Here is an 11,645-nt window from a genome sequence, read left to right as displayed (position 1 = left end):
TTTGCACCATATATTTAAAGGGAAAGCATGACTTTTTAACCAAAATATATTTTTGTCCAAGGCAGAGCCCACTACACAAAGAAAATGAGAAAAAAGATGATGACATATGTACTTACTAAACAGTATGAATTTCACATCCTACTACAAAAGTAGAAAGAAAAGTGAAATACATGCAGGGATTTGACTAAAATAAGTAACTTCCTTAGTGTTGTAATTTGCAAAGGTTTTGCAAATAACTCCCTACCTTTGAACAGAGAATATGCTTTGATTTTAATTTCAGATGAAAATGATAAATCAAAGGACAACTATGAGAATTTTTGAAGGAATTACTACAGAACTATTTCTGTAATTTTCAGCTTTTTGAACATGAAAATGAAACAAAGTCTGTGTCCTGCCCAGCACACTAATCTCAGAATTTGGAACACAGAAGTAATCAAGTAAGTAAAATTAAGCCTTTTGCACAGATGGCAAGTTCATAACTTGCTTTGAAAAGTAAACTAAATTTGAAGCTGCTACACCACCTGTAGAAATAATGTTTTTTTGTATAATTAGTGGTATTTTAGTCCGTTATTTGGGCATATGTTTACTAAGTTTATTGTTTAGAACCCATGTGTTTGGATTCTGTGGCTATGCCTGTGTTACTACGCCCTACACACAAGGGTATTCACAGAGTGTGAACACACAAAATGAAATGTGTGAACAGTGTGGAGCTAAAACGGTAATTCAGCTCCCTGCCACAGACTGACACTGGTCTCCAAGCATACTAACATGCAAATGTATGGACACTGTATGATCATTTAGAAAGGGAAGGGTGTGCTTAAATGGCAGTTAGATGCAGACCTGAGATGTTCACAGTTTTTGAGTGCAGATGCCTTTTAAAGGATTTGTTGAAAATTGATATAGCAGCAAGAACTCCGATGAAAAGTAATGAACAGTGCTGAATAGATCAGAGAAAAAGGACACTTCATAGGACAATTCTGTTTCTTGCTATGTTATACTAAAACATGCTTAATTATAATAGAAGACGAACAAAAGTACCAGATATCACTAGATAAGCTATAAAGTTTGGAGTCCTAACACAGATTGGACTTTCAAAATCTAAGCAAGTGATGGCGTGCTTTATCACTCCAGAAGCTGAGAAATTTTGCAGTTCCAACTACACCTGACCCTGACAAACCACTGAAACTTAACAATATAAGGATTTGTCATCTATTTAAGTCAAATTTTTTGCATTTGCAGGGGTCTGTCCACAGAAATCTTGATGGACAAAGTTTTATGTCATGCAGTGAGCAGAACCAATGTAGTACACTACTCTCCTTATCTTTTGAGCGGTCTGGATGTCAGTAGCATATTAGGTAATTATGTTTAGGAGGCATCAGAATATTTTTATTTTGGGGTTTCTTTATTTTCTCTGCTTCAAAGAAGTTTCCAGTGTCGCTGCAGCATGTTTGTGTGAGTTTTCCACACTGCAAACTAAGGAGAGACGTTAAACATGAAAAGCAAATTATTAGAGAATGTAATACCACAGAAACTTTATTTGAGATGAAGGACTAGATGTTATCGAAGACAACATGCTGTAATTGACTTTATTTCAAAATCACCAGGTATTCTTTACACTGCACATTCAATAAAAACAAAGCAACATAACCACCGATATAATTTCCAGTTCTGAAATGGCCTAGATCTTGCCCTTAAAGGACATGAGACCTCTGGGATGATGTTATAGCACATGGGCATACTCTTCTGTACAGAGCAAAAGAACATGCATCACATCATAGAAATGACATGACAAAGTAAGATTGTCCTTAAAGAATTACATTTTAACAGTGCCAAATTGCTAGTTGACCCATAACAGCCTTCTTTGAAAACAACAATGTCACGAGCGTGAGTCTATTAGCACGCATCTGAGACTCATCAACCATCAAACTTTTACATGGCTTTTTAGTTCTTCCCTGTCCCAGCTTGTGTTTATCCTTTGTCTAGCAGACAACCCAGTTCCTGAGCCTTCAGGTGAAGCATGTTTACTAGGCAAGGACAAGAAAACAAGGAACAAACTCATCGGAAACAGGAAGTGACAGAAAAGTGTGCATTTCAGAAGTCAGAACTGTGCAATAAATCCCAAGAGGTGGGACAGAACTAGCGCGCGCGCACACACACACACACACACACACACACACACACACTCTGCTTAAAAAACAACCGTACATTTTTTTTTTCTTTGGCCCAGCTAACACACTAACTACTGTGCAGTCAGACCGCAGCAAGGACGCACTGCTTGTTTGCCATGGCTGAACAAGGCCAGATCTGTCCCTGCCGGTGCTGGTCCCAAGCCCTCCAGCTTTCACCTGGTCGCGCTCCCACACACGGAGACCTGTGGCAGACAGGAGAAGCCCTCGCTGCCCACACCGACTGTCGAGCAGGCAGCGGGGGCAAACAGCAGCGCTCGCCTGCTCGGCAGCGGTTCCGCTACTCGCACCGACAAAACCCTGGTGCCCTCTCTAGTGCCGACGGAACCTGACAGAGCTGCAGATGAGTTTCGATCTCAAGCACATACGCGGCTCGCGGGGATGGTACTGTGTGTAGGGCCAAGACCTGGACGCGATGACCCACGTGGGTCCCTCGCCCTTTCCAACTCAGAGCGTGCTGCGATTCTGCGATGAGGGGGCTGCCGCCTGCACGGCAGAGCTGCGCGCCGCCCGCCCTGCGGCCGCACGGCGTCCCCGCGGGCCGAGGGACAAGGCGAGCCCCGCCGGAGCGGCCGCGCCTCGGCGGGGCAGCGCGGCGGGACCCGCCCCGCCCACAGCCGCGCGATGACGTGAGCGGCGGGAGCGCCGCCCAGCCGGAGGCAGCGGCCAGAGCGCGGGTCGGCGCGGAGCTGCCGCCGCGTCCCCCGGCCGGCGCCGCCGTGCATGGGCAGGGAGCGGGCGGGACGCTGCCTGCGCGCCGCGCTGCACAGCCACGGCCGCGGTGAGTGGGGCCGGCAGCGCCCGCCCGCCGGCGGGGCCCAGCGGGTGGCCGGGGTGGCGGCTGCACCGCCGTGTCCCGAGCCCTGTCCCGCCGGCGGGGGCTCAGCCCCGTCGGGCGGGGGCGGGCGGGCGCTCGGGGGGCGGGAGACCCTGCCCGCCGGGCGCTGTGAGCGGGGCACTGCGCTGGCTTCCTCCCCCTCCGTAAACAGGGCTCCCGGGGGGCGGGCCGGGGCCGACCTGGGCGGCGGGGAAGCTGGAAGGGTGGCTGCCGCGCCTCCCCGGCGGAGGTGCCGTGTGTTGCGGGAGAACTTCCTCGCGAATACTTATTTGTGCCGTTAAAAAAAAAATCTCTTCGCAGAAGGAGGGCAAACAGTCACGAAAAACCACACTTGTGGTTTTTCTCTGTAAGTGTCTATTGAATTTGCTTCTGCGTGGGGAAGTGTTCCGTTAGGTGTGGGTTGTGAATTAATTGATTTGATTAATTTGCAGAAGATAATTTTTCTTTTAAGAAAAGAATTTCAGATAAAACTTCCTCAGATTTTTTTTCCTTTTCTTTTTCTCTTTTTTTTTTTTTTTTTTTTTTTTTTTTTTTTTTTTTTTTTTTTTTTTTTTTTTTTTTTGCGACTGAAGTCTAATTAGAACCTGATTGTGGCATTGTCTTCAAATTTTTCACTTCTGCAGTCAGCGACAGGTGAGAAAATAACACCTTCCTTTGGTTATTCATAAATGGTTTTATGCTGGGAATTGCTGACTGTATTCCTTCTGGTTGCTGTACAGAAGAAAACTTAATTGGGAAGATTGTAATGGCTATTGACAATTTTGAGTGTAATTCTGTACTTGAGATTATTTGCTTTGTGATCATTGTTTCTGACATCTTAGCTCTGTAAAGCTTACCAATTTATTATCTCTTAATTTGTTCTGTTACTAATTAAATGTAACATATATGTAAGTAGGTGAGAGAAAAGTATTTCTTAAGTTTCTATTTTATGGAAAATCAGCATTGATAGATGACCATAGAGAGACTCTGTGCACACTTAAAGGTATTTTGGATCAGTTTTATGGATTAACTTTCTTTTCCTTCCCTGCATCTCAGTCTTCATAACTGATATGGTGCTAATACTGTAGTGATGTTCTTTGGGCATGCACACTTTTCTTCCCTTTTTAGAGTTTGTGGCAGTAATTTAAGGATTCAGTAGGAATACAGTAGCCACTATTGTGTTCTGCTTGATGAGAATGCATCCTGAGTGACTTACATGGTGTAAGTCTAGACTCTTGAACTAAAAACTTCGGTATTATTGTATGAAATAGCAGGGATTTTAAGCTGTGGTGGACGTTCCAGAGAAGACTAAATTTGACCTATTTGCAGATTTTCATTTTTTGTAAGCACCAATGACAGCAACATGGGGAAGGAGTATTTGCTGCCGGGAGGGGAAGTTGTAATGAGTAAGAAGTACATGGAATGCAGAAAATGGTCCAACATCCTTGTTGGTTGAATCAGACTGACTAGAACTGCAGAATGGAAAATGAAAGGAGGTTGCTACTGCTTTTTACTTGTAGCTGTTCAAAATTATGGTTAGGCTAATAAAAAGTTGAAATCTCTGTAGAATAACCATTTCCAAACTATGTGGAGGTAGTGTTATGCATGACCCCACAGAGCAGCACTAAAGTGAGTGTTACTGTCATGTTGTACCAGCAGTGGCATCATCTTTCTGAAGTTAGGAGAAAAGCAATTGGTGAATGAGGTTGTTGCTTTGCCATTGGTCTCTTTTTATTTCAGCTTTGGGACATTTTTACAGTATGACTTATGTAAACAAAAGCTAAGTGACAATGTTTGCAGTTACAAGAAATAACCTGAGATCCCATCTGAAAGAGCCTTAAAAGGGAAATAAACACAACTCAGAAATGTAGTAGTATTAAACAGAGGCAGTAATTAAATGGCGTTCATTATGAATAGAAGAGTATCAAAAGTTACAAACTTGCAATTAAAAAGCAGTTAACAGAATTGACCATGCAATAATAAAATAAGTATTTGTTCTAAAAAATGTTATTCTAAAAATAAAAAAAACAACTGGAAAAAGGCAACCAAAATCTGGTGGCTTTTTTTAGAAAAGTAACTGGAACTTTAAGTAGGGGGTTGAACTAGCTGACCTCCTGCAGTGCCTTTCAACCCGAATTATCCTGTCCTAGTGCTCTGGTTCTGTTACAGGCTAGCATTTTTCTTGTAACACACCTGCTACTTTTTACCTAGGCTTGCATGCAAATGTTATCCCTGTCATTAGGCAAGCACAGAGTTATATTTTTTCATTTGACTTAATAGAGATGCTGTTTCAAAACCTCTGACCCTGGCTGTGCACTGATTTTGGTGGGTTCTCTATGTATTCATGTGTCCCATGGGGTTCTCAGCAAGAGGCCAGTAAGATGACTAATATGAGTAATACTAACGTGATCTGAGTCAACATTTGAGCTCATGCTTACGTTTGTATTTCTTTAACTTGTTTCACTTACAATTTCTTTATCAAAAGGTGAACGAGGAGCTTTCTTGAATTTCTGAATATGGCATTTTAAAATTATTCTGTGAGATAGATCAGTCTTCCTGCAGATGTGAAAAACTGTACAAAAATGTGAATATACAAAGAAGCTTCTTTGTTGTAGTTCTGCTGAAGGAATGGTGATCCATTTTTATTTGCTGCATACACATGGATGCTTTCTGCTGCATACTGTGCTCATCTAGAGAGTAGATCGTATGTCTCACTTGAATTGATTGTGCGCGACCGTACAGTGACAGCGACAAGGTACAAGTGTAAGGTAGGTTGTCACTGTCAGTTGCAACCTGTAAGATGCTCAGAGGGAGAGGGTGGTGCCTCACGCAAATGTCAAGCTCTGTGGTTTATGCAATACTGGATGCAGAGAGGTCTGGTTCACGTGGACAATGGTGACCCCCATGTGTTATGTAGAATGACTTGCCTAGAAGGCAGTTGTCCATCTAATTTTGGTTATGTAGTTACTGTTTCGCACAGTCAAAGCTAAATCTTTAAATCTGATTTGTAGAAAAAAACCTGTCTAGTCTGGTGCAGGCACCTATTGATTTAAAATCAATAGAAACATTGTCCCTTTCTGAGGTGAGTTTTCTCTGCATCTGTCTTTGACAATGACTTCCACAGCAGCATTATGTGGTTCCTTTTGTTGTTAGTAGTTTGCTTTTTAATCATGGTTGCACATTTCCTTGTATTAGGAAGGGAAGTGTACTCTTGCTGCTTAAATTTTCTGTCTTCTTGGTTTTCTTCTGGTTTTGTGTGGTGCTTTTTTTTGCAGGGGTGGGGGAAGAGGGGTAAATGTGTGCATTTTCTTTTTTCTTAGAGTCTTTAGTATTTGTTCACAGCTCATACAAATCTATGAACTAATTCTGTTTTTCTGTGTTTTTTACAATGTCAAAAAAGACAATATTCCAGGTGAATTGAGAATGTTTTCAATACCTTTCCTCTCTTCATCAGAGCACTTTTTCTTGTCTCTTGTGTGCCTGTATTAAGCAGAGATTCTGCTGAGCTGCACATCCTGTGAGTGGTTGTTTTGTTTATCTGCTTACATTTGGCTTTAAATGTAATGTCACGTGCGAATAACTGCAAGTTTTTTTTCAGGGGTATATTATTTTATGTTTGTTGACATCAGATGTTATCTGTCTTTTGTTTTTTTTGCTTGGCTAGCTCTCAGTTTTGATCCTGCTCAAGTCTCATGTAAGCCGGTTATCACCAAAGTTGTTTTTAGGCTAGGACTTTGAAAGTGCTTATATGCTTGCATAAATGTGTATGGTGTGGTATTTCTTGCTCTGCATGCAGCCCCACGTGGGATCTTTTCTGATGTTTACCCCAGTTCTTAATCTATGTGTTGTTCATAGTGTAAGGTTTTTTATCGACAGGTCAGTGGAGCTGATTTAGCTGGTATTACCTTTATCATTCTACTTATGTGCTTGAGCAGCTGCAGTATATTTCAGGACTTAAGAAAGTCTTTTACAGATGTTTTAATTAAATGGATTTATTATACATGTTCAAAGTGTTGTGATTAAAGTTATTAGCATGTACAATTAAAACTTTTAAAATGCTTCTTTATGTGAATTCACTGGTCTCAAGGATTCATTTTTTGTAGTATTTAGTGAGAGTAACTATCAAATTAGTTTTAATCAGTTTTTTAGACCTTTTTTGCACAGTCTCTATCATCCTGTTTACCAGAAACTGTGCAAGAATTTTGAGAGTTTTTTTGGTGAGTGGATAATATGTTAGAGGAATAGTGTTAGCGTACAGGTTTGGTATGCTTTAAATGAGTATTTTCCATCTCTGATATCTGTTAGTCTTGTTTGACTGCAAGGATTTCATAGTTGTCACAAAAATGTTCATCACTATTCATTATTTCATAATACTGGATATGGTTTGGGTTTCTAGTACTGTCAGATATTTCTAAAGTAAGAAACCTTTGCCTTCTAAATATCCAGTGTTGATACATAAACATACAGTTCATTTGGTACCTGTACTTATCAAACAGTCTTTAGAGGCCTCAGATATTCAAGTGCATTTAGATTGGGAGGCCTTTTAATTTCAAAATGAAATGATGGGATTGCTTTCATGGATTCCGATATGGAGGTATGGGTTGCAGGTGATGTTTGGGTTATGTATTAGGTAAAATTTGACTGGGAGACTAATGCAAGACCATTTGAGGACAAAGACAGTTGGAAAACAAACATTAATTCCTAATGAAAGAGAGGTTTATAAACTATAGAGAGAGAATTACAAACCATGAAGTCACAAAGATCTAAGAATAAGGTGGAGTTGTAGTTTTATCATGTGTATTAACTGTTCTCTTAAGCTGTCTTTGTTCTCAAGACTTTTCTTTCCTTAGCCTCTCACAAACACTGGAATCTGCTGTTTCCTCGGTTGTGTAAACACAACAGCTTTTTATAGGTCTGTGCTATAAACTGTATCACAAGTGACCTAAGTTAAAATTAATTTTTTTTGTCTCATTTGGAACAAGTGGCATGAGGGAAAGGGAGCGGACAGGAAAACTTCTTAAGCTGGCTTGCAGTGTCAGAGAAAATGTTGTGTAATCGCATCCTGGATAACCCCAAAGATGGACTGAGCTACAAAAGAAATGTTGGGTTCCCAGTGGAATTGGAGGGCACTGGATTGCATAAGACCCAGATCCTCAGCTGTGGGCAGTAAAGCTTGTGTCAATCCAACGGCTGGCTCCCAAAAGACAGACTTTGGAACTACTCTAACAACTGTGTAAATAGGTGCACGGTTATCTTTTAATTGCCGCATACCTGGGTTTTCATAAACCTTTGTAACTGTGCTCTCTGTCAGGGAGCTTGTGAAAATGTACTTCTGGCTGCTTTTCTCCTAACCTGGCTTCTTCAGTTAAAGGTGATTTCAAGGTAACATTAGGGCATTCTATTCCTATGTATCTTCTCTTCCCTAAAATTGGAGACTAGCCCACTAAAACCATGTTTTGGACATTGCGAGGAAGATGGACATATACTGAATTTCAGCGAGTATTTCATAAGCATGCTTGCAGAAGCTGGGGATAAGCATATTAGATTTAAGTTTGTGATAGCAACAGTGCAAAACTTAGTAAAACTTACAGGTGCTTTGCAAAGTGGGTGTGAAAATGAACTGGAGTCTTCAGTTTTCATTGTTATGCATTGGCAGACCTAAAATCAGTGTGATGAAATAGGTGTACATCAAAGTGGAGAATAAATAAACCAGAGAATTTATTTGGCCGAGGTGTAATGAGATTACACCAGAATCACTCAGAAACAAATGAATTTGAAGCTAGGTTTGCAATGTAGTTGCATGTGTGATTGTAACATACATAGGTGTACCTGATCTTGTTCATATTTCAGCAGTTGGAAGCCACAGCAGCTTAAACCATACAGGACACTGAAAGTTTCTCATGGCCTTTGCCAACCAACGGGATGCACACGTATAAGCAGTGTTTAGAAGGATATATTTAGACTGCAGCACTCTTGAGCCGTGCCATAATTTTCTTGGGCTTTGGTATTTTTTCCAGGTTTCTTTCCAAAGAGCTCTGCCACTTGCTGAGATTGCTATCTTATTGCCCTGGTTTCAGCCAAGACTGAGTTAATTTTTCTGCAGTAGCAGTGAGGGGGTAGAGCCTGGGCCCATGTGGCAGTGTCTAGGTTGTTATTCTATACCATACACTTCATCCTGTTGGAAGTAGGGTGATTTCACTTCTGGAAAGAAGGGTGTGGCATCAGGTCAAGAAGAAGTGTGGTGGGAAGAGGGAACCTGGGGTCTTTAGGGAGCGTTTGCATGTAAATCACCCTCTTTTGTACACTTCTCTTATTAATACTGTTGCTGTTACTGTCCATTTTCTTATCTCATTGCTGTTTCCAGTAACTTGTTCTTACATCAACCTGTAATTTCTGCCTTTTGTTTTTTTCACTGGAGTGGGGACATGGAGGGAACAGCCAAGATTTCTTTTTAGTGAGAGTTCCAAACTGGGAATACTATTCCTAAATTATGACACTGATCAATAATTCTGCCAGTGAACCCACAAAGCTGAATTTTAAATTCACTTTGGAATGCAGAAATGTTTTTACTTTGTTTTTTTGAAAGAGATCATAGTATTTGGCAATTTTTATGGTGTTTTTTTCAATAATTTTTTAACATAATTTTTTCAATAATTTTTTAACATAATTTTTTCAAACTTTTGAACCTGATGTAAAAATTTTTGGTAGGTTGATAATACATGATGTCTCTTCTTGTAGTTTGTTATGCTGTGATGTGGTTGTGCAGTTGTTATAACTATGCAGGGTGGTGAAATAATATTTTTTAGTCAGACTTTTTAGAAGGATATTTGAAGTTTGTCATGACTTGATATTACAGATACACATTATCTGCATGCCATAATATGCTAGAAGGCATTGACTGTCTGGTTTCTTATCCTTGCAGTAGACTTGTGGACTGCTCAACCAAATTCTATGAAAGGCCTTTAAGCAGCTTTATATTTAGATTTTCTGAAACCATTTCTGCAAATACTGAAAAAGCATTAGTTTTGAACAGCATATAGGGCACTTGGTGCTTTGTCCTAATGTGTCAAACTATTTTGCTCCCTCTCCAACATCTGTAGTATGTCTTGGGTAGAAAACTCAGTGTTATTTTGAGTTGATGCAACATAGCTTAAGTGTTTCTAAGTGAGAATGCCTAAAGGGAAGTTGCCTTGAGTGTCCTTTATCATGCAGTTAATGGGTTAAATATCCATGAAGCCAGGAAAAGTGATGGTCCCCTTTCATGCTCAGGGGACGCGCAGAATGAAAACAAGAGCATGTCATCCCTGATTTTCAGTGGACAAGCAGCTAATAGATATGAAAAGGATTTCTTTAAATTATTGTTTGTTTTAAAGAAAACTGTTTGGAGGTTGTAGTTACAATTCTGCTAAAGCCTAAATTTAGTCAAATGTTGTAACTTTTAGTTAAACATTTAGTTAGACAGATACTGTATAGAACCACAGAATAATTTAGTGAAGTGGGACCTCAGTTGGTTTCTGTTTCAAAGTTCTGCATGAAGTAGAACTTTGGGTCATAACAGGTACAAAACCTGTATCCAGGAAGGTCATAAAAATCGCCAAGAGTGGAGATAACATGTCGACCACCGGGCCATCATCTGGGTGTCAAACATTCTCTTTATTTCCTCTCTGAACATTTTGTGTTTCAACTTGCTCCTGTTGTCTCTTGTCCTGTGGATGGAGGACAAGAGCTTGGCTCCATCTTCTGCATAACTTCCATGTTGGTCCTGGGGGCTGCTGTTAGGCTCCCCCAGTCTCATCCAGGTGGGATAGACCCTGCTTCCTAGTCTGCCCTCACAGGGTCTGTGCTACAGCCTCCAACAGTGTTGGTGGCCTCTGCTGAGAACTTGTTCCCATTTGCCAGTGGTTTTTTTTCTATGTTAGGGCAGTGGAATAAGACCTAGATTCAGAATTTTAAATTCAGCTAAGATCTGAATGCTGATGAGTTCCTAAATAAAGGCCAGGACAGTAGGTGGCCAGAGACTTTCCAACAACCAAACTGGGAATATGTTCTTCCCCCAGTTTGTGTAAAAACAACCATTCGATGATGAACGATGATTGGTTTAAATCCTTGAAAAATACTGTGACCCAGGCTGTTCAGCTCATGTAATTGACTGAACATTCAATCTTTATTGAACTGTATAGTTTGAAAAACGTAGTATGTTTTATATAAATTTATTTTTTTCTATAACTTTTCATTGTAAGTATTGTATTTAATAATGTCAGCTGTAGTTTTTTTGATGGTTTCCTATGTTTTTGTTACATTTCAATTTTAGAAATGCAGTGTGCAAAGAGTAAGTTAAAAATTACTGTAGTTGAAAATTGTAGCCAATGTGCTCTTTGGCATAATTTAATTACTTAAAATTCAAAATCTAGATTGAACTCATTAAATTCCATCTCTTCTTACATAAAAACGCACCATAATGTGTCTTGTTTAATTAAAAACATTAGTGCAGAGAACTATTTGACTCCTTGAGTGATAAAACACGTGGAACAACAGTTTAAAAAGTAAATGTGCTACATGAATGGTTTATATTAAATGCTCTTTTTAATTTCTGTCATAACTTAAAAAATGTATTTTTAATTTGAATAAATCAATTTCTCTGG

The 11,645-nt window shown here is 40.1% G+C and overlaps 1 protein-coding gene across 1 annotated transcript in view; it reads left to right on the top strand.

Annotated features, from left to right (window-relative positions):
• Positions 1–2,890: 2,890 nt before the first annotated feature.
• Positions 2,891–11,645, top strand: part of JAK2 (Janus kinase 2) — an 87,610-nt gene continuing 78,855 nt past the window's right edge. The window contains exons 1-2 of the mRNA XM_058043821.1: positions 2,891–2,967; positions 3,597–3,657. The gene's annotated coding sequence lies outside the window, so the exon portion shown is untranslated. The remainder of the gene's footprint in view (positions 2,968–3,596; positions 3,658–11,645) is intronic.

The sequence above is a fragment of the Melospiza georgiana genome, chromosome Z (genome assembly GCF_028018845.1).
Source record: "Melospiza georgiana isolate bMelGeo1 chromosome Z, bMelGeo1.pri, whole genome shotgun sequence".
Taxonomy (NCBI): domain Eukaryota; kingdom Metazoa; phylum Chordata; class Aves; order Passeriformes; family Passerellidae; genus Melospiza; species Melospiza georgiana.
The sequence above is the reverse complement of the archived record's forward strand: the minus strand, read 5'-3'. Positions and strand labels throughout refer to the sequence as shown.